Here is a 24,136-nt window from a genome sequence, read left to right as displayed (position 1 = left end):
GACACAGAGAACAGACCTAAAAAGATCACAGGGTCACATCTTCATCACAGCAGCATCAAAGACGAAGGATAAATGGGAATATTCAGAGAGGAAGAGCCGAACAGACACACTTAGGTAAGTATGGCATGTAAGATTGTTACTTCGATTTGAAATGCTGTTCAAACAGAACAACTTTGGGATGTTATCCTCCTCATCCTCTTCTTTCACTCCATGAAGAAACATAGACCGGCTGAGTTAAGTGTTTGCAGTTTTTAAAGCAACTCGAGCTTTAGTCAAATCCAATTCCTTAACCAAGGGTCCCTAAAAGAAACCACTATTTTTTGGTCAGAAAGAGGGTTTGCTTGACCCAGAGTCCAGAGAAAGAGAATGGGCAGGTCCCACATCGCCATGGTTACCAGATAGTTAGAGGCAGGTTTTCTAGTGTGAAGAGAATTTATTAAAATGAGTTCATAATTGGCATGCACAGCCGCACATCTGAAAGTCTGGTTAATGCTCTACAAAGTTTGAAATCTTGACTATTATTCTTTACAAGAGGAAGTAGAATCATGTCAATAGAAAATTCAACAATAATAAATCTGAGATGACTTCACTAAAGTTTGAACGTTAAACTGCAGACTTTGCAACAAGAAGAATTATTATTAAGAAGAAAATATTGACTGAAATTCCTGTTTTATTGCAAGTGTCCAGTGTTTTTGTTTACTGTTTTACCTGCTATTAAAGGGAGGGGTGCCAATTCATTGCTGAAATTAGTCTTTTATATTAGGAAAACTTCATAAAGCGTTATAGTTGTAATTTAATCTTTTCCTCGACCACAATGTCACGTATTTAAATACAAATATATGTATTTTTAGGATTAAAAAAAAGTGCGGGGCTACCAAGAGCCCTGGATTGTGATGCAATTTGGACACAAGTTTATTCTTTTTAAAAGCCAAATATGACATCACCCATTTGCAAAACCTGCCCTGCACACGCACGGATCTGAGCGGTCCGAATTTGCACAGTGCAGTCCCGAATCTTTGTCTTTCATTTTCAAAATGTTTTAATTATCGTAAACATTTTAAGAGGTTATTATCGTTATCAATATCTCAATAGAAACTCAGAATGTTTTAGCGGACTTAGATGTAGAAAATGAGGGACGTCTAAGTAGTGAATAGTGAAGGAATTTGGTCAAAGCCCAACCTATATAAACTGTGGGGCTGGCAGTCCTTTCATACAAAAGCCCAGGGGAATTTTGGTACAAGGAGGATTATAAGGTAAAAAATTAATAGTATGTAAACCCAAATATTTATTTTCTTGTGCACCAGTACGATGAAATGCTAACATTTTGTGTATTTCAGCATAATTTGCACAACATTTTTTTTAAAATCAACCCTTTATGCTATTTATGTGAAAGGCAGATCGTGAGCTAAATAATGTGCAAAAATCAAAGTGCCACTTGTTTCTGCAGCTCCTCTATCACTGCTCCAGACGCTAATTCAGGATTACTGGATTAGCTCCATGTTTTACCTCACAGATGTGACCTGGACCAACTTTAACGGTCAAGCAGCTGCGTAAAGAGAACATTCTGTCAACATCTTCCAAAAGAGCTTTTACTTCTAAAGCAGGTTTACCTTGTGGATGCTGGTGCATATCAAAATAATCTGGCCTCAGCTCAAATTTAAAACGCTGCTTCCTGTGAAAACTCCGTGCATTATAAGATTAGACCTTCAGCGCGCTCAAAATGCCCGAGTCATGACAGTGAATGATGGTTTTATTTAAAGTCATAATACTTTTAATAAATGAAGTACAGGGTGCAGTGTGAACTCATGAGATGTGATTAAATACTGCGCTCCCTCATTAATTAGATTCCATCAGGTGTTAACCGCTAATGCCGAGGCTCCCAAAACACACTGGCTGTTAAATCTGAACGCAGAAGGCGGACTGGGAAGAGGCAGCACACTTTGTCAGCAGCAGAAATGCCTTCATAAAGGCCTGCAGAGTTTATGATGGGAGGATTTGGGGAGCTTTTCAGTCTAGTAGTTGTATGAATGTCCACTCCATGTACCAACAAGACAATCCAAGTGACATTTAGGAGGAAAACCACCTAAAGTCGCTTCAATATAAAACCATCAATATGAGCTCAGTAAATAACCTTTGTGGGCAACTGCTTTTATTTTTCATTTTGTCTTTTTTTTCCTGTTCATAACCACCAAAGTCTGATGCTCTTCAGTGATAAATACCTTGTAATTTTAAGAAATGGGAGTACTGATGTGACAGTTTGTGTAAGGCGTTTGTATTCTTTTAGTGGATTTAAAAAGTCTTGGCCTTCTTAAATATTGCAAACAGAATGCCTCACAGAAAGCATCTTAAAAAAAAAAAATTCTGAGCAGCTGAGCTCACCACAGACTTTTCAAGCCTCAATTTACCTTTCTTTGCTGCATATAAAATAATAAATGGCTGCATTCTCTGGAGCTGAAAGCACCACGTGACCGCAAAGAGGAGATTGTAGAGATTCCAAGCACAGGCGACAGCTTGACTTACAGCTTTTTTTGAGGAATTCAATTGAGTTTGCTCCCTTTAAAGCAGATTTGCTGCCATTTTCTTTGATAATGACAGAGAAAATAAAATGAATTTAAATAAAATGGACGAGTTTTAAGAGTGGTTGGAGGAATAATAAGATTCCAGTACTTGGTAACACTCTTTGTAATTGTGGATGTTTTGGGGTATGGGGCTTGAGGTGATGGACTTTATATAGAAATCATGGATTATGCCATAGCCACATGGACCCGTTCTGCAGGTTTTTGGGTTGTCCGAGTCCGTGGAGGGTCAGAGAGAGAGCAGCTGTCTGTAATGCTGCATTCACACCGGGCATATGATGTACGTTTCCCTACCCGATACTAGCACATTTACCTGAAATTGGCTTGATGGGACATGTCAAAGTGACGCAAATCTTGCTCCAGGCGTTTTCTTTCACAGTTCAATTTGTGAGACTCGTTGGTCAAGGGGTCTGATTATCGCTCGATGGCCCAGGTTCAAATCCCGGACAAGCCCCTTCAAGAGAGTCTAATGATTGTTTCCTCCATTATTTATTTTGGGCTACACAGTGGCATGGTGGTTAACGCTCCTGCCTCACAACAAGAAGGCCCCTGGTTCGAGTCCTGGCTGGGGGACTTGAACCAGAACATCAATGGGGGACCTTTCTGTGTGGAGTTTGCATGCTCTCCCTGTGCATGCATGGGTTTTCTCTGGGGGACTCTGGCTTCCTCCCACCATCCAAAAACATGCTTCATTGGTCACTCTAAATTATGCCTAGGTGTAAATTTGAGTGGCGACCTGTCCAGAGCCTGCCTCGTGAACCCAAAAGGGAACAAATGGATTAGAAGATGAATGAATGAATGAGCTCAATTCCAATTGGTGTCATATAATTTTGGTCAGGTACAAGCCGCAGTTATTAATTTCTCCTTCATGATCAATTTTTAAAATGGCACTTACTTGAATTTAAAGGGACGCCATCTATACATTGCTACCAAATCCGAGTACCTGATTGGTCAAAGTTCGACCCTGTGCGTAGAAGATGCACACAGACGAATTTCCACGCGTTTACACAGACAAGTAGCTGTGGCTGAGGGGGGCATGAATGTAGCTTTACAGGGAATGCAGACTAACCCTGCAGTTCCCTTGAGGATCATGCAATCGCCTTAAGGGACGTCATGAAAATGGATCCTATTGTTGTGCGTGTGGTAAGTGGGTAGTGAAGTATTGATGAGGATAGTAGAAGTTGAATACACCTTTAGTGTACGCTGCCATAGTAAGTCCTTATGCCACACTCTAGTCGTTAGTAAGATGCGAGTACTGGTTCCTTGCTGATCGTGCATGAATCCGCATGCACGGGGTGTGCACGTGACATGCAAGTACCCGTAGGATGTGCACACAAACTAAAAAAAAGGATCTGAAAAATCTGTGTGACATGTTTGTGTGAGGGAGACCAGTTTAACTGAGCAGAAATCCCTAAACTTAATTCAGCGTGGACACAGTCTTGGTGACAGAGTAAACCTAAATAGAAATTTAGCAAAAAGATTAAAGACTTTAAAGATTTTAAATTAGAATAAATACAAAATTTTGTATCAAACAAGGAGTCTAATAGTCAATATGAGAAGACGGAACACCGAAGCAGACCTTGACAATGTCAAAGATGATATAAAAGTCCTTTGCTCGCCCCTGATTTCATAAAGTTGATCCAAATTTGCTACTTTGCCTCTAATTAGCTGCTGCACAACCACGGGGCCTGTGAGAAGGTGGCCTCAGGATGTTGAATTAACTTCCCTGGTGTGCTTTGTAGTGGAGATTACATCATGGTAATAAATTATCTCGTGACATTGAAGATCATGATCTGCAAAAGAGAATATTATCCCTGTAAAAGGGACGCAGACAAAAAGCAGTTGGCTGAACGCTCCTAATGGTCAAAATTGCAGTTGGGTGAGAGTGGGGGAGAGTGTTGATGAAAAGCAGAATTAAGATCAAGTAAAATCACATCTTTGCTGTCACACCCTGACAATAGAGTCTGACACCTGACTGCATTTCAGCTGCAACGTAAACATTTTGTAAAGAAATGCCATTAAATAAAGCTTTACTCTAAGCCTTAGTCACATGCACCTGTTTGTGGGGTTGACCCGTACGGTTGCTGCTGCGTGCTTTTGGGTCCTCCCGTAGGACGACCACGAAGAATCTTTAGGGGAGCGCAGGGTCGTACGGCCACCTCAACAAGAAAATTGAACGTACGGTTCTTATGCGTGTGGTATCATGAGGTTTTTGTGAGCACAGTGTAAATTACACACACTTATGATGCACAGGTGATGCCGTCAAACAGTGTCCTCACACCACACTCTACCACAGGTGTCAAACTCTAGGCCTCGAGGGCCACTAGAGTGCCGTTGGAGCTCTTTATTGGCTGAACACACCCGATAAGGGGATGGAAGACATGATAAATCCATATGATACACCTGCATCTCGCCTATTTCACCCTTACTTAACTCTTGCATGATCCTGTAACCTGGACTCTATTTTTTTATTAAGAATAAAGCTGCTTCAGTCACTACAGCCGGTGATGCCGTTAGTTTTGCAACTAGTTTAATTCAATTTAGGGTTTAGGGAAGTAAAACTGAGACTTGAGGAAGGAGATTTCTTCTTTAGCATGAGCATAAATGCAAACATGCCCCAACTCCCCCACACATTGAATTCAATTGAGCCGGTCTCCCCCAGCTTTTATCAGACAGCGTATTTTCCTTGTTATCCAACTTTTAAGCAGAATTAGTAAGTCAGGAATTTACAATTCAGATAAATGTTTACAAAATTTATTAACTTTTTCTTGTTTCAATGTTACAAAATAAACACATTTTCATGTAAACGAGACAGTAAGTAGGTGTAAGTTGTATAATTTTATTTTATGAGTCCCCTGCAGCCTGAACCAAGAATATTTATCTAAACTATTGATCTTTTTTAAAACTCTTTGATATGTAGCACTTTTAATAATCCAAACCCTGTGAGGAAACGGAAATCTTAGTTTATAAAACTTAATTAAAAAACCCCTCTGATGCTTTTTGTAAGTGAAACATTGTTGACCGGAATAAAGTGTCCAAAAAACAAAGTACTTTAAAAAGCCAGTAGTACTTTCAAATAATAAACTCTCAAAGAATGTGAATTTTAGGACAAACAGGCTCCATCAGATGCTGATATTTTTGTCTGTCTTTTACCTAGAAAGCAGAAATGAGATGCCGCATTGCATCTCCTGTGACTTCTATTTATACTTATTTAGTAACTTTGTTATTAAACATCAAAGGCTTTTCTCAATATATCTATATATAATTTTTACTTCATTATGTTATGTATTTCATTACTGGAAAAGAAGAAAATATTGCGTTTTTTTCTTCCTGTTCTACGCAAGATATTATTAACCTTTTCTTAAAACGTCTCCTTTAATATTAATGTTTTTTTTTATTATTGCAATTTTAAATGACCTGTGATAGATCATTAATGAAAAAAGTTTCTGGTCGATGTCACAGATGTTCAGATGTGTAACCGTTTGTTTTGGTGTTTCTTACAGATGGCGGTCTTTCTCCACCAGGTAAAGGGGATTTTTGGCCCAATCAAGACCAAGTGGACCATACCACCCATGACAGCCCAAACTGGAAGGGGGTCTTTTTGTGTCTGAGTTCCAGGTTTGGAACTTTTAACTAGTCTTTGAAACTCTTGATGGTCAAAATATTATTAGGTTTCTACATTTTTGTCTATGTAGGTTTTCCCCAGAGCTTTAGTTTGGCCCTTTTTTTTGGATTTCTGGTAACTTCCGTTGGTTTATCCTCTGTTATTGTTTTGTTCCTTCACATTATCCAGGCAAATGTGAACAAAACAGTTTATTAAATTAAGTCAGAGTTGGTTTACATGTAAATCTCAGCGAGTTCCTATCATCAGCGGTCATCCAACTATTTTTTACGCTTTCTGACATTTGGCAGAGAAGATGATTAATACGTTTTCAAACTAAAATTTAGAAAAGTTTGTTTAGTTGAAAAGTTTGAGATAATTCAAACACTTGGCGAATTTTGTATTTGATCCCAGCAACACAAATGCAGGGCAATGCGACCATCTCGAGGACACTGAGAAATTTTACAAAACTCATTCTAGGTGTTGATGACCACAACTCAGTAGGAGCCAGAACGTCTGACTTCACCCTTTTAGAAAATAAAGACACTGATTTGTATTTATGCTATTTTAACTATTATAAAAAAAATAGTTTTTGGCATACCTAAAACAAGAAGATAAAAAAAACGCAGCAATATTTTAGAAATTTGGAATAGTTTGTAGCCGAGGTTCAGGACTTCATTTCAAAATAAAAGACACCCTGTGATCCAGGATCCTCTCAGTGCAGTAGATGTAGTAGTAGGTACTGTGATGTCAGGAGTGAGTGAAAAACACAGTTTATTTGACCATTTGTGGTATATTTCTGCTAGAAATGTGTTAATCTACCTAATCAAAATTGAATCAAAGCTACACTTAAAAAAGTAATCCCTGCTATCATTGATTTTATGTGTTTCTCCTCACTGCAATAATAATAAAAAAAAAATTTGCCCTTTTAAATGTAGCTATGCCATGTCTTTGTTTTTTTCCCCCTTTACTATAATTTAAATCAAAGCAGGACACCAAAGTGATGCTAAACTATTTATTTACATAGAGTAAATGCAAAACATATTGGGTGTGTTCAAAAATAGAAAATGTGCCCGATAATCTAAAGTAGACTGATTTTCTGTGGTACAAAGAGCAAAAGAATTTGTTTAAATGTTCTAGTTTGACTTTGGTTAACTACAAAAACGAACCGCTCGATGGAATGTTGAAGCATTATGGGTACTGTAGTCAGGAGCCTCATAGAGTAAAACTTGATCTGTTCGTGAAAGAGTAGAAAAAAGTTTGTTTATTCACTTTACTTTGCTATTTAGCCTATTTACTTTTTAATTTACTGATCCTTTTTTAAAATTGAAAGCTTGTTATCTTTCTTTAACCAGAGAGCCACAATGGAGGGGTAAACGAGCAGCATGTATCTCCAAAGCAGCAGGTTGCAGACCACCTGCAGCAAACAACCAGAAGACCTAAGGCAGCACTTGGTAAGTTGTCTCTATCTAACATTGTGTTTTGGCCATTTTGAACTTTTTTAATTCTAATAAAATAACTTTGCTTCAAATATTTTATGATTTTAACCTGCTCGTGGGAAACAGAAAATATGTTTTGGAAGGTCCAACAAATGCCTTGTTGAAAGCCAATTCTATAAGGATTTAAAAGGAGATGATTTATAGGATTAAACTCCAACGTTGCTTAATTGCCATGTATATTTCCGTGTGGTTATGTTAGCCACAACGATTAATAAGCTCCAGCGGGAACATGGGAAAGCAGGTGAACCTGTGGCCCCATAGATGTTAAACACAGATGAATAGATGCCATATCACAGTCACATCCTAGTAAATCAGATAAAATGTGCACGGGAACAGGAAGCAAATGGGCTCCAAACGCAAAACTCTATATAACATAAATGGACAGGCCTCTCATAGATATTGAAAACTAGTAACCTTCAAGATCACCTTTTCCAATGCTCACTCACATAATGTCCATATACGGTCTTCACCGGCTTGTCGGCCATTCCAACTCTCAAAACCTTTGCATGTGGATGGGGGTCACGATCGGCCAAATTAACAGGAGATTTTTATGGCTCAATAACAAGAGGTATGTTATGTAGGTTCTACTAAAATGTGATCATGTTATCTGCTGAGGACTCTTATTTCAGGGTGAAAAGGCCAGAGAATACAAGGTCAGGGGGTTGATTTTTCCTGCGGAGGAGATTCATTGACCTCCTGAACCCAGTCTGTCCACCGGAAAAACTGGCATAAATAGATGATTTCCCAACCAATCTTTTAGATGGTTAAGCAGTCCGGATTCAAGGAAGGCCTGTTTGCTTCATGGATTTTTTTCCATGTTGTATTTAAAAACAATAATAAAGTGAAAGCTTATGGGGGATGGAACTGCACCTTAAACCATGGGGGTGATCCTCTGGCGAAATCCCATTATTACGTTTCCAAGCTTCTAAAATGACATAGCAGCAGATGCAGAGGTGCTTGTTGCACAGAACTCTTCGTGGGAAAAAAAAAAATGTTTGTCTCAAACAAGTAAAAAAAATAAAGATTTTTCTTTCATGTTTGAAGTGACAAAAATCTGCCAATGGAACTAATGGATTTGCCTCAGTAAGATTTCTTAAAGTAATTTGTGATTTCACGCCTTTCTAAGACAAAATGTATTCTTGGAAAAGTAAACATTAAAAGAAATTGTCTTAAAGATTCTAATAAATCTTTCCTGTTTCCCTAAGTCAAGTAAATCTCTTTCTTGAAAAAAAAAAACACTTACCCTTTAAAAAATAAAATAAAAAATACTATGTAAAATGAAAAAAAATTCAGAACAATACTTAGTACACTATATATTGTATAGTGTACACTATATAGTGTACTAAGAAATGAGTAGTGAAGGAATTTGGACACAACCTAGGTCTTGTTAGATGATGTGATATTGTTTTGAATGCTTAAGTTGTGGCGAAGGAGAATCTTGGAGCACCTGGGTGGTTTTACAGTGAAGACTGTGGTCAGGTCAATTATGTCTCAACTCACAAATGTGCTTCTGAAAGAATGCTCAAAGATTCCCATGAATACACTTGTAGAAAGACCTCCCAGAAGAGCTCAAGCTCTTACAGCTTCATAAGAAACCGTTGGGTTTGTGAATGGGCCGTCTCTTAAGTTCACATGTGTGTAAAAGCAACTAATCAAGTATGTTTTGCAATATAGGTTAACTCCCTGTAGGGTACTCTGATTAGAAGCAAAAAAGCAATAAACAAACCAAAAAGTGTGTTACAGAGCATCAATTAAATTATAGGAAAAACAGCGAAAACTATCCAGGCTAAATTCCCATCAAGATGGAATACTAGATGCACCAAATTACCCCAAACAACAATTGGATGAACCCTCTTCTTAAAATATCCATAATGATAACAAGGCGGCGTTCTCCTGAGATTATAACATTGTGTCATATATCATTAGAAAGTTATTTTTTACCCTTATTCGCCTGAGAAAATGGAAGAATAATTAGCCAGTTTAAAACCAGAAATCAGTAGGGAAGAAACCAAAGCTGAAAGTGTAGATAAACTGCACCACGAGTGTAGAAACTAGTCATTTGAGGTGTTTTTGAATAAATTTAGAACATCTTTGTTTTTTGATTCTGAATATACCTATTAAAAATCTCAAACAATATCAGCTTGCATAATCTAACACTGTCTGTGTTCATATATCTTAGTTTATAAAATTATGGTTGCAGGGAGGACTGGATTTTGGATTGTCTTTGTTTTAGTTTTTTTTTTTACATTTTTATAAAACCACAGAGAAAAATCTGACCATTGCTATCAAGGGTTGGCTGTGGTCAATTATGGTTTTTCACCTTAATTAATTAATTCTATGTTTTTTCGGGAGACAGTTTTACCATCAGTCCAGGGACAGCAGATGAAAAAATAGCTTTGTAGCTAACTTAGGTGGTTGTTTACCTTACAAGACTTACAAAGCCCACTAAGACGACTGTTGTTGGGAATTTGAGCTATGTAAATAAAATTAAATTGAATTGAATTGCATTGGCAGCAATGTCCCTGTCGATAGAATAAATAAATAATAAAAATATACAAAGACTTTAGTCTTTTGGGGAGAAAATTCATGTATGTTCTGTCTTTAAAGTCCCACTCCAATCATCTTTTGATCTAGTTCCAAAGCATTTGGAGTGGCCTTATACTTATAATTATGCTGTTTTTCGCTACAGTTACAAAGAATGGTGTCATTTTCTGGGACATAGTTTCTGCAGAGCAGTTTACCCGCTCTCCTGCTAGTTTACAGTCCCTCACACCCAACCTAACATTACCAGTGCACCAAAAATCATGATCAATATTGGAGCTATCCAGCTGCACAGTTTTGAGTGAGATGTCAGCTTGGACGAGGAAAATAAAAACGTACATGGATCTATATGTCTGCAAGTATTGGAATGGTAGCGGAGCAGGGATTTGTAGCACCTACGTCACAGCTAAAGCTTTCTTTTTTGTCTGCTCTATAATCATTATTTGTATAAAGACATTTTTAAAACTCCACTCATCAAGACGCAAAATGCCAGAACCTGTTAAAACCACCAATACCATGATTTTCATTGGAGTGGGTCTGCAAACTAGTACAGCTTGTCACCTAGAAATGTTAAAGGGAAGTCATTTCTTCCACCATTTGCTCATTGCATGCTCATCATTTTACCTACAAAATGCAGCTTTAACAATTTGCAGGATTTAGACTGGAGTTACAGTTGTCCCACGCAGTGTGTGGTTTTCCTTTCTTCTGGACAATTTGGGAACATTTAAAGACACAAAACTGCACGTTTCTTGAAGCCTGCAGGCACTTCCTGTTTGGAGGAAGTGCCTGTCCAGTCCAGTTCTTATTAGCAGTCAATGAATATAACTGAATCCAAGCTCAGACAGCTCTGCACATTTTGCACATTGTGACCTGTTTGTAAATAGTCTTTAAATTATAATGCCTTATTCGTTTACATTTCTGCTACATTTTTGGTTTTTGTATTATTGTTTTTATATCATTCTATTTTCTCTTATTCTTACTGCTATGGTAACGCACAAATTTCCCACGATTGGGATCATTAAAGTACTTTTAGATCTGATTCTCATGCTTCTTTATGTGGGTAAAAGTTTTGCTCTTCGTTTGCACAGTTTAGATTAGCTGAGTTGCAACTTTTTTTAAAACCTTTATTAATAATAAATTGACTTTAACTACCACCCTCTTATGCACTGTTGTATGGTTAAATAAACCCTATTAAAACAATAATAAAATTACATTGGGTTATGTTCTGTCCATTGGCTTGTAGAACAATAGCACGCGCTGTTTTTATGAAGTAGAAAGTCTAGGTTCTTATTGGATGAGAAAAAGAGTATTTTTTGGTGGTTTCTTACTTCATGAGCTTTTGAGAAACTTTGAGCCAGAGGTCTCCTTGCCCCACTCTTTTACACTTTCCATCCATTCCTGTGATTTAAATAATGAAACGCCATGTTTCCCGAGCCGAGTGCTTGGCTCTCAAGACTTTACTACAAAGCTGAGATGAAAATGGATCTTTTCCCTTTTAGCAATGTCACCTTGATGGAATCACAAGATGAATTCTGGGTTGTTGTTTTTTTTTTTTTTTTTTTTTCGGAGGGAGTCGAGCAGAGAGGTGTCTTCATTTCACTTTGATGTGTGGTGTCATGTACTGTAAGTGTCAGAAAAGAGGAAGAAGACTTCCAAATCAGAAGGAAGAATTACATTTCCTGACATCAGGTGTAAAGAGATGGCACTGCTCATTTGAACGGTGGAAGAATTAGAAAATCCCCAGTGACTATCACTGTGAAACCAGAGGTAACTTTAAGGTACATGCTCTTATTTTGAAAAGCCTGATTAGAATACTCTCCCACACAACAAGCCTCTTTTCTTTGTATTTTTTATTACTTTTTTATTTATTGTCAAGGATTCATTCCATTCAGATTCACTTGAGTCCAGTCAGCCCCCCCCCCCCCCCCCCCCCCCCACCACTCCCCCAACGTCCTTCAGCAGTAATTTATCGCCGCGTTACATCTGGGGAGATTTTGCGGGCTATGTCAGAAAATTAGGCAGTGGAATAATGAGAGTTGAGGGACATGTGCTTTCGTTCTGCTGGTCTGTAGCCCCGCATCCAAAAAATCAAAGGACTTTCCCGGCTAATAGGAGGGGGGCGGGGTTAAACAGCTTGGATGCCTCACTCTTTTTTTTCCCCCCTAGTCATCTCTTCAAACACTAAAAGAAATGAATGCCTCGTTTTACACCGCAATATTACAAAAAATGACATGAAGACACTGCTGAATTAACTTTACAGGGCCAATTTAAACTGTAGCAATTACTGCTGCTTTTCTTTCTGGACACTAGATGAGCACCCAGCTGGGTTTAGTTTTTTTATTTTTACTTTTCGTGGCCAGTGATGAGCGCGCCATAACATAATCGCAGCATAAATCAACGTAATCTTTCTTCATTTGAGCTGAATTGGCGCAGCACGCACCCAAGCACCCCCACCCCCTCCATGGTTGCAACAATGGCACCAGTAGCTCGACTTTGTATAATGAGCCCAGCCACGGTCGGCTGCTTAGATGAACACAGTAAATACTCACACTTTCCCCTGTGAGGGCTCAGGCAGACCCACTGCATGGCACTTTCAGCAGGGATGGCTGCTAATTACAAGTCAGCTGTTGTTTTTATGGGTATATTTAGAGGAAACCCAAACTGGGTTTTTTTTTTAGCTACTAAAGGCAAAATACACAAAACTCCCCCCCTAAAAAGTTTGTTTTCCTTCATTAATTGGATCATTAAAAAAAAAAAAAAACACATCTTAAATGACAGTAACAATGTGTTAATTATGAACATGTTTTTAGTAAGGATGTTAAATAAATATTTAAACTTTTTAATAAAAAGAAATAACATTTCTCTGACGTCAATAATGAACCAACATATCAATGAAATTTAATTAAAAATAACTTTTTTAGCCTGAGGTGACGAGCCTGGCTCCGTCCTTGGCCAGCGTCTCGTTATCCAGAGCCCCTATGGCCCCAATGGCTGCCGTCCGGTATGGCTGAGCGCGTCTGTCCTGTTGCCTAGGGGCCCACGCCGGGGTCACCCGTGCTCCGCAGATTCCGGGAGGGGTCCCCATAGAGTCTATTTGTGACGTAGAAGATGCGCTGGACGGGGCATGAGCTCCAAGCTTCCTGCAGCGGGACGGGGAGGCGGGTTGCTCCACGCCAACGGGCCCACCCACAACTCAGCGGCGAATTTCTAATGAAATTATGTTATAAAACAAGAGACAAGTCTTCGATTTTGGCTTAAAGCATCATACTCATGATTAAAAGGCCACTGTGAAAGCTTTGAAAATGGATCCAAAGGGGATCGGACTCCAGAGTTCTGCTAAAACCTGACCTGGATGAGATGGGACTGATGGAGGCCGATGGGTCATTTGACTGAAAATTGTTTGTCTTTGAAACTTCACCAAGTAAAGCCTGAAAATGCCTCATCCTTATCAAATGAATACACAGAAGTATAAAAAAATACTAAAGAAAACAGTCAGACTGGGTGGTGTTGATGTTTTGGTGTTGGGTTCATGCATTTGTGGGGTTTCTGCAGCTTCTGTGGGTCCTCTGTTAGTCTAAAACACTGATGGGCTAACTCCGAGTGGGGATGGGGTGAAATGAATTGACATTACTCAAAAATTGTTTGCACTTTTGTAAAACCTAAGTGGTGAATTTGTGCTTTCAGAAATGAACTGGTCTCAAGTTGAATAGGTCCGTTTCAATCAACAGCCTTAAGTGTTTCAAACGTCTGTTGGTCCTATCAAACCCATTTGACCTCAAATGGACCCTGAATAGCCTTTAAGAGATGACCTTCGGGGACAAAAGGCTGAAATATTTTCTCAGAGAGGTGAAAAATGCGTGTTTGATTGAAAAAAATACACACAAAAGAAACCCAAACTGTCTTTAGTCATTTTCATTGTTTCAAATTACCCATGTCACCAGTTTTTTTAATTTTTTTAGTTTATTTTTAGAGTTGTTTGAGTTTTTGTAAATCTACCTTATATACAGAAATGTAAAAGCAGGTTGACATTTATTAAATAAACCGAGATTACAAAAGACATCAAAGATCAAAAGAATAAAGTGGGTGACAAAGAAAACCAAATAAAACATTATTGGCTAAAATGAACCATGGCAAACAAAAGGAGATGGAAATTTGGCCCTGCAGATAATCTACAGTAAAGAGTGAAACAAAGCAGAAACCAAAGTATTCAGTAAAAAAAAAAGAAGTCTGAAAAAACTGAAGGAAGTATGCAAATAAAACTTTGACAAATTTAAACCATCAACATTTTCTAAAATAGAAGTTGAAGCTACGAAATATGGAAAAAGATTTTGACCTAAAAAATTTTTCTGTAATAAGTTTGATAAATCTGTTTGTCTCTACAATTAATGCTTGAAAAAAATCAAAGGAAATTCTGAGAGAAGGACGTTTTTTTTTCTGTAATGATGTAATCCATACTAATCAGTATCACCTGAACATTATAATTAGACTCAGTAAACCCAACACTGTCGCAAATCCTTATTAATATATTCCAAATGCTTAATTTAATTTTCTCAGTTGATAAAATTAGAAATTGAACTTTCATGTTTTGAAGTGTTGTGCTATTTTTTTCCTTAAGAGAAACCTCATTTGTGAAGGTGAGAGTCTCTGCTGTCACTGTCAGTCATTAACAGAAGCCACAATGGATTCTGGCAGATCAAACAAGTAAATTAATTCATGACAGCTAATAGAATTTGAAGCACTAACATCTTGGCGTGCACCGATTATATTCTTGGAAGCTGCTTTTTTGATTGTGGCCAGGACTGACGGATACACAAATCAACACAAATGATCCTAATAAAAAATTATTTAAAAAATCCCGCTTCTATTTAGGATTTTTTTTTTTCACAAACAAGGTTTTGATTTGATATTTTTAAGCCAACAAACGTTAAATGCAATGGTAATTTTCTAAAGTTTTAAAGAAAAACTTAAATTCTATTCCACTTGGATCCTGCAGGAGCCTGTTTTCAATGCTACAGCCCAGCGAATTTACTCCAAAAGTCACAGGAATATTTTCTGCAGCGTCTCAGTTTTCATGTCTCTATATTGGCGTTCCCGATTATGTTCCCCGTCCAGGAGAAGCAGTTCATCTGGGATGGAGGCCATTCCTTTGCTCGACTTCAAACGGGGACGCTGGAACAAGCTGTCGTCTGTTTCCATGTTGCATTTCCAGATTGCCAGAAAGAGAAGAAATACAGCCTTACCCCTTTATACAAATCGTTTATGCAAAGGGGGAAAGAAAAATCTAGATTTGATCAAAAAAATAACCATATTTTGCGTAGTGCATAGACCTTCAAAACCACGTGTAGACTCAACTCGGTTCAATTCAATTCAATTCTATTTATGTGGCCCAATGTTACAACAACAGTCGTCTCAATGGGCTTCAATAGCTAGACCTCTTTTAAGTGCAAAGATGTTTTTTCATTCCTATAATAAATGTCAGTTCAAAGGTGCGGCTTCTCCTGCCTCATGTCTGTTTTGAAAAGGCTCTGCGGAAGGTTATGAAATCTGACCTTGTTCGGCTGAAATTTCAATTTCTGCAGGGAAACAACACATTAAGCACCAAGGCTGCAGACTTTTTAAAGCTTTAAGTAAGACTGACAACAGAAGAGTTCAGCATTAACGGAAAACTACATAGTCACGTCAGACAAAAACAAAAATCAACATGGAATTTTGAACAAATTGTGCAGTTAATTTACTTTTTGCATTACTAGATACTTCATGTTTTAATTTAACTTGTTGCTGCATATTTCAACACTGGAAAAGTTGTTTTGATATATGACGAGAATGATTGTGTAGTAAAAAAAAAACAGTACCAGTAATATTTGCTTTCTAAAGATTTCTGAATTCTTCCTTTTTCAATTTTTAAATACTTTTTTTCTGACATTTTTTATCCTTAATCATAATTCATTCAGATTATTTTATGAATTAACATTTCAAAAAGTATAAAAGCAGGACAGTAGTGACCCAGACAAACACCCTCGACTGTAAGGCCGTGTCACGCAGCCACTACGTACATTTTGTGCATTTTTCACGTATGAAATTTTGGCTTTTCGTGATACGTGCATTATATGAGTAATTCATAAGTGTTGTGTGTTCAGATGTGTTGCCGACGGGTCTTTACGTGAATTCAGTTTTGTTCAAAATTTTTGGCCTGTTGACAAAGTTTACGCGTAATTTACGTAGTTTATACACAACTATTACGTAAATCTTACGCAATTGTGCGTCATTCTTGCAAGATGCATACGCACATTTGTGTCTTTCCACGAATGGACCACGTATGTCGATAAGCTTTTCTCGCATCGATGGATAACTTTTATATTATGTGTACGGTGCACACGTCATGTTCAAATTACGTAATTGTTGCAAAAATAACTAATGAACTGCATACAAACAGCTGAATAATCCCGCACGGTTCAAGTTGTACGTTGATTTATTTGTTCTTTGCGTGGTTTGTTCGTACGTCTTCCATGGTTTTAACGTGGTTCATACATGATGCATCTGGGAGTATTTCACGTAAAGACCACAACTTTTCTCACTTTTTCCACGTATATTCACCAATTTACATCCGTGTAACATGCACAAAATGTATGTAGTGGCTGTGTGACACGGCCTTAAGGAACACCCTGACACCAGAAAGCCCTTTGTCTTTCAGGATGAAGCGCTTTCAAAAACAAACTGGAAGCAGATTCACTTGGGTTCTTTTAATCAAAATTAAACAACAACAAATGAAACGACCTCAAATGTTTAACTTTACAAATCTGAGCACTGCTTCAACACTTTGAACTCTGCAGATGCATTTTCTAAAGCTACTTGTTTTCAGCGTCCACTTAGTCCTACCCCATCAAGTTAACAGCGGATGCTGCTGAAAAGATTAGGTCTACAGTTATTACCTCAGGGCACTTAGAGCTTTGCAGCCTAAGGTTTTATGATGATCAGGCAAAGGCAGAATCGGAATTCTTTCCCTACCTCTTCAATTGTAGGGGCATTTGGAGGGATAGGGGTATCCGAAATAGTGTTTTGAAGGGGAAACTCTGGCGGCGGAGGGATGCTGAACCCCTCGGCCGCGAGGGTAACGAGGAGAAACGCATTTCTTTATGTGGGTATACATTTAAATATTAGTAATGATTTTTTGTTTTATCGTGACTTTTTAAAGTTATAAAACTGATGTTATGCGTTTTCCGGGCGCTGGCAGCTCGTCGCTAATGTAAATGACCTGCAACGATTGATGATGTCATCAAGTGGGAGTGACTTCTGAATTAGAAAACACTATTTTCCAATAACTCTGTGTGAAGGGTTGAATAGAACAAGGACCAAAAAAGAAAAGGGCAGCATGTGCCGCAACTCAAATCTACATTCTGTCTCAGTAATGAAATTTGAAAGAAAGCCCTTGAGGGATTAGGGATTCCCCTTTGCCAACAGATGTTTGTAAAATGAAAGCCTTCCAGAGGGGGGAGGCCAGGGGCGGGGTAGAGAGGCAGGGCAAGGAGGCAGCCAAAGTGTAATCTTGAGATGGAGGGAGAAACGTTTGAGTTCTCTCAGCAATTTTTCTGTGGGGGTGGGCACACAAAGGCTGTTTTCCACATTATAAAAGTATTAGAGTGCAATCCCCCAGCAGAGGAGTGCTGCATCAGGATCAAGACTTAAACAATGTTGCCTTGTCTTTATCTTGCCGCCACACTCTCCGACAGACCTGCTGGAATTGACTCGTAGCCTGTTATTCCCCAAAGCCCGAACGCCGCTTACAGCTCCCACTCATTCAAGTGCAACTTCATTACTGCTCCAAATATGCCGCTCAGATTCAAGCATCCGATGCTCTCACATTCCCTGCCTTCTGTGGCATTTGCATCATAAATAATATTACTTATAAATGTTTTTGCTTTTCACTCGACAGACAAAAAAAGAAAAAAAAAAACACACCTTTTGTGAAGTTATGATGAGCCTTGACAGCAAACTCTGACCTTCAGCCACGCTAAAACCTTAAACCACACACAAACCCCAGAGAGAGAAATTGCTCCAAGATGGTAGATGCAATCTTTGGTTCACCTTCTGTACAAATTCAACAAAAAAGAGCACTTGTTAAAGACCCTCAATTTATTGGAGCGAAGCTGTCACATCTGATTTAGCTCACAGGAACAGAATGGCCGACCCTGGGACAGCGGAGGGACCAGGCGATTGGTTGTTGCCAAACTTGTGTGACACTAAAACACACCTTTCACTCTTATTTTTTTTAATACAAACTCCAAGAGATAAAAACGTTGAGCCCAACTCTCGCAATTTTATGATTCACCACATTTTGCTGGAGAAACATCCACTGTGAACGTCTTTTAGTGTGGATTCACAAATGAACACATTAGAGTTTGCTGAAAAATGAGTCTTAATTGTTACCTCTGGCAAACGGGACTTCACACAACAGAACAAAAGCTCTCCTCCCGGCACCATGTTTGATGTAATGTGGCGATGACCTTGCTGCAGCGCACCCTCTGCCAGATCCTTACGAGTTTATCTTGACAGGCTCCCAAAGACTGTCTCTCAGGTGTCGCGTTGTTGGACCAATTCATTTAACTCTGTCACGATCCGAGGCTTTAGAAGCCGCTGCTTGATGAATACCTATTGTTCCTCTGGCTGTTTGCATTCCTAGAAGCAGGCTGCATTACTGTTTCAATGCCTTTTAGACTCTTACCTCATAAGAAATTGGACCATTTTTATTTTTTTGTCTAACCGTTCACTGTTCTTTCTGTTCTGTGTGTGATTCCCATGGCAACAACACCAAGATGAACTTCTAGTAAAAAAAAAGAAAAAAAAAAAAGGAGAGATTCCTCAGAGTTTTGGGACAATATTTCAAGGACAAATAACTTTAAATATATAATTTTAATAAAAGCAGCAAGAAAGACACTTATTTTCACTTATATATTTCACATATGAAGTCAGAGCAAGCAACATTTACTCTACTGGTTCTCACACCTAACACTAAGCCTAAAGTTGTGTTCCTCCACTACTCAATCCGCTAAAAGGACATTTGTCATTTTTATAGGGGGTGTCCAAATTAACTTTTTCAAATTCCAGCGCCGTGGAAATTTCCCAGAAGTCTCTGAAAAATACCAGTGTGTATCACTAGATTAGTGAATATAGACCAAAATGTATTTGAACAATTGGTCAGTTTTAAAAAATGTATTTACATTTATTTTCTATAAATCATTCAAGTTTTCATGATCAGAACACGTATTCTTTGTGAATTAGGTGATGTCATATTTGCCGTTGATAAAAATAAACAAGTGAGCGAGCAGCATGGTGTCCAAATTGCTTTGAAATCCAGGGCACCAGGTAGTCTTTCACTATAGAGTTTTTAGGGAGGATTGGCTGATGCATGTTCATGAAACCGCGCATAGCGTTCATTCTCTGTGAGAACGGAAAAGCTGTACTCGAACCTTAGCACTACACACCATTTTGGTGTTAATGAACCAACCAGAGTCATCAGCAAAGTTTAAAATAACAAGGAGCCAGAGTGAGTAGACATGTTCCCACCTGCATGGGAATGTCTTGGAACAGCCTGAGGCTTAATCATTTGACCATCAGCAAGCAGAACCTCTACAAGTGCAAACGTTAGGGAGTATTTTTGGTTTGGAGTTTGAGGCGGATAAGAAGTCCAAGAAAATAAAAGAACAATGATTTTTAGAGCCAGCTGTTGTTGCTCAGCAGGCTGGTAGGTATTATAAATGCTATTTCCAAACAATTTGGAGTCCACCATCCTTTTGGGAGAATGCTATATCACAGACGCAAAAACTTCAAGACTGCTGCCAGTCTTCTTCATTGCCACATGCAATGAAAAAACAAACAAAAAAGAAAACTGGCCAGAGATTGATCTCAGGCTGCACACGCCTCATCTAGTAATAGAAATGTTGTGTGTGGTGAAGTGTTGAGGAGGTTGTAAGGGTCTCCAGAACCAGCGACTGCCATCAAGACACAACAACAAAGCCACATTTATACATCAGCAATTGTAACATAAAAAAGTTCAAAGCTACAATAAAATCTGACATAAGCAGCTTCAGAAACTAATGGTGACTTTCCACTATGTAAATTTCACCTCTCAGTTAGAATTCACCCCTTCTTATGCTAATTTCTAACAGAGGGGCCCATATTTATTTTAAGTTGAAATCAACTGAATGTCCAGGAGTCTGTCAGGTCTACTGCAAGTTCGTAGGGTACATTGTGTACTACTCCAGTATCTTTATTGCTTGAGCCATTAAATGACTTCCAGCAAACAAAACTGATGTGACTGGTAATTGTTTCAAGATGCATGTCTACAAAGTTATAACATGCAACATGTGACCTTGTGTTTTTGTAATTGAACTCCTCGTCTCTACTTTTAATCTCCAGGAATGGTCTCCCCTGCAGTGCCTTCTTACACCTGAGGTTCACATCTCTCTTGTGCATTTTTCTTTTATTATGTAGCTTTGGGGTTATTTGTACTTTATTTTTATCTGTGGATACCTAGACACTGTACACTCATTGAGTGCGCATTATATCCTCTGCATACCAAATATAGAATTGGTCCAACTTTAGGTTTTCTCTTCTTGCTTACAGTTTTTGTAGGCTTGTTTACAAAATGCTTAGTTTGTAAAAATATAACAGAAAACACAGACATTTGGTTTTTCAAAAGACAATTTTTTGACAATATTTGTGTTTAAAGGTTACTTTACCCTCTTGCCATCATGTTTCTAAACTCCAGCATACATTCAAGATTAAAAAATATCTGTTCATCCACTAATGTCTTCCTCTGGTTTTTGCCTTGCACAAGCCTTTTTTTAATACAAAATCTCTAAGCACAGCTGTATTGTTTTTTGCCTCAATGACCAGTTTAGACCTGCCTCTGCCCTTCTAAAACTTGTGACGTTTGTCTTTTTATGGCCGAAGCCACGTAGTTTCATTTGGTGGTGCATCTTGGATGCCGACCATAAATGACAAACAAAGAATCTGATTTTGAAAGTTATTTCAGGATCATGGTGCACCTCGTCTTACATCAACTTTTCTTATGCAAATGAATGTTTTCCAAAGTGCTTCAGAACTTCAGTGTCATGTGCAATAAAGGCTTCAAACGGCAGCAAATGTAGTTAGCAATTTACTAAATGACAAAAAACTACTAAATTGAAAGTCCCCCCCCCCAAAAAAAAAAAACATAAAAAAACACACATCACTAAAGTATATTACTGTCAATGTGATATTCTGTGATATTCTCTACTTTTCCCTCACTGGTTTCGTCTAACATCATAAAGTTCTCTTCTCAACCTTTTCTCTCATATTACATCAACAAATCATCTCAAGCTGTTACTTCTATCTGTGCAAACTCAACTCTGAGCAGCTGGACTGCCTCATCACTACGCAGGGGGGGTTGTGAGTGAAATGAGTGGTCTTGCCTGGTTCAGCAGTGGGCATGTGGGTGTTAGATGAGTCATTGATCCTTCTCAGCAGGCTCTTCCTTCGTGCGATTCCTCCACTTTGCGCTACCCTGCCCCCCATGCCATTGACTTTCTGCCATTACGTTCCACCATCACTGCAGGACTTGACATGTAATGATCCTCTGAAGGAGGAAAGTTGCATTTATCACATGGCAACAGATGTGACAGGCAGGGATCCAGAGAGAAAGCAAAGGCCAGAGCAAAAATATCAAAACACATAAGCTGGAAAAAATGGGTGCAGTCTGACTGACAGTGGGAGATTTCCAGGATAAAGTGACAAAATGGCAAAAATGTCTTTCACGGGGAGCCATAAGAAGATAAAGAGGATGATCTATATTTACAATATAGGGAGAAAAGAATTTGAACATCAGGCTTGACTCCAATGTGATACATTATTTTTAAAGTCTGTTTAAACGGATTTCCTCTTGAATCAATATATATTGAATTTATATTTACAAAATGCATAACCAGATTCAGATTCATGGTAAATATTTGACCGTATGGTAATAAACCTCAGCAAAAATAGATGGAAATTTGTCTAAAATGGTCATTAGGATAATCCAAAGCACCGCATTTCCTGTTGCTCCCCTTAAAGACCCACTCCGATCATCTTTTGGTCTATTTTCAATCAATGGATTTATTTATGTAGCACCGTAAAAAAGCAAGCAAACTGCTTTTTAAATCACTCCCAGTGGTCTTTTAATTATGCCATTTTTAGCCAGAAATCTAAAATTCTGTCATTTTCTATGGCATAGCTTCTGCAGAGCATCAGAAACTCATAAGACATTTTCATCCAAGATGTTTGATGCCACGAAGTAAGCCCGGCCCCACTTCCCATCATTCATCTGTTTACATGCATTTTTTTCCAGCTTACTGCCCAACAACCTCATATTAGCGATACAACAAAAATGGGGAGCAATATTGGAGATATCCAGCCGTACAGTTTTGAGCCATATTGGAATAAATAATGTTCAGAAATGCAATTCTGAGCCTAATTTTCTTAATAGATGTTCTCCAAGCCAAAGGAGAATCCATACCATTTTCCTCTATGTTTTTCCGGTCTCTCAGCTTCATGGACCATAAATCTACATTTCTAATGTTATACACTAAGATTTCTTCTATGTCCTCCGGGCTCAGGTCTTGTATCTCCAGCCCACTGCACCTTTATGGTCAGATCCCATTTTCCTTCATTGAAAGACTCCCGCGTTACCTGCCTTTTATAATTCCCCCCTTGATGAAATGATGAAAACTGGCATTAATTTGAGGTCTTCTGAATGGATGATGATGATGAGGAGCAGCACATGGACAGACTTTTTCTCTAATTACGGATAAGATGTAAGACATGCTACTGACGAGCAAAAACAAATCCTCTGTAAACATGAAACAGGCGTGGAAACTGGATTAGGATTATGTCAGAAAAATGTTTTGATGCTGTAGAAGGAATAAAACTTTAAAAGTCAATGTTTTGGTTTTATATTTTAATTAATTAGGTGCTTGTAGCTGTGTGTTGTCATTGCAACATTTAATATTTGACATGTTTTCTCAAATATGCACAGGTCAGGGCAGGTAAAAATGGTAACAATTACAGATTTTCCACTGAAGGAAATGACAGTCAGATGATGGACATGTCTGTTTGTTGCCTGATGCCAACTCTCTAAAGTTCAACTGACTAAGAAGAAGTCAGATTACTTCTTTTAGGAAGTACAGTAGTTACTGAGTTACGGCCATTTATTTATCCATCACTGGAGGTCCAAGGACGTCCAGAACTCCCTCTTCAGACAGCTCTTCCAGGAGAAGCCTCTGGTGTCACCAGCCAAGACAAATGAACTCTTCTGCATGACTGAGGTCTGTTGTGGGCCACTTTCTGTAACACCTCATCAGGAAGACGTCTAGGTGGCATTCTCACCATTTGTCCTCACCTGGGTTCTCAGGACGTGAAGGGGGACTGACTTCAGCTCCTCCCCAGGGGTGTGGCTTCTCTTCCTGTTTCTAAGGTGTGGCTAACTTATGACGCTTATGAAAGAAACCACATTTCTGCTGCTTGTAATATCAGGATTAAAGACACCGTCTAATGATAATTGTGTTTTTGGTGTTTTTATTTATTTAAACCGTTGTAAATTAGGAGGAGACTTTTGAAAAAAAAGTCAGTATGAAAATGATCATATTTGTTACATGGGGAATACGTTGGGGACGGGCCATAAGCTCTGCTCCGCTCCATTCTGATCCATCGAATCCTTATTTCCTTGTCTCAGTTGGAATCTGGATCCAAACTGTACGGCTGGAAAGCTCAGATAGTGCTCTTTGCTGCACTGGTAATGACGTTATGTAAGCTAGTAGAAGACAGTGTAAATAAAAGGATGATGGGAGGCGGGGGCAGGCTTACTCCAGGCCAACCGTCCTGCCCTCAACCCAGGGATGAATTTCTAA

At 38.5% G+C, this 24,136-nt stretch overlaps 1 long non-coding RNA gene across 1 annotated transcript; it reads left to right on the top strand.

The window, feature by feature from the left end:
- Nucleotides 1–21,415, top strand: LOC105356704. The gene is made up of 4 exons (XR_910794.3): nucleotides 1–114; nucleotides 6,080–6,194; nucleotides 7,533–7,631; nucleotides 20,631–21,415. It is a non-coding gene; the product is annotated as an uncharacterized LOC105356704 (long non-coding RNA).
- The last annotated feature ends 2,721 nt before the right edge of the window (nucleotides 21,416–24,136 follow it).

The sequence above is a fragment of the Oryzias latipes genome, chromosome 20 (genome assembly GCF_002234675.1).
Source record: "Oryzias latipes chromosome 20, ASM223467v1".
Lineage (NCBI taxonomy): Eukaryota > Metazoa > Chordata > Actinopteri > Beloniformes > Adrianichthyidae > Oryzias > Oryzias latipes.
This window is presented reverse-complemented; position numbering and strand designations above follow the sequence as displayed.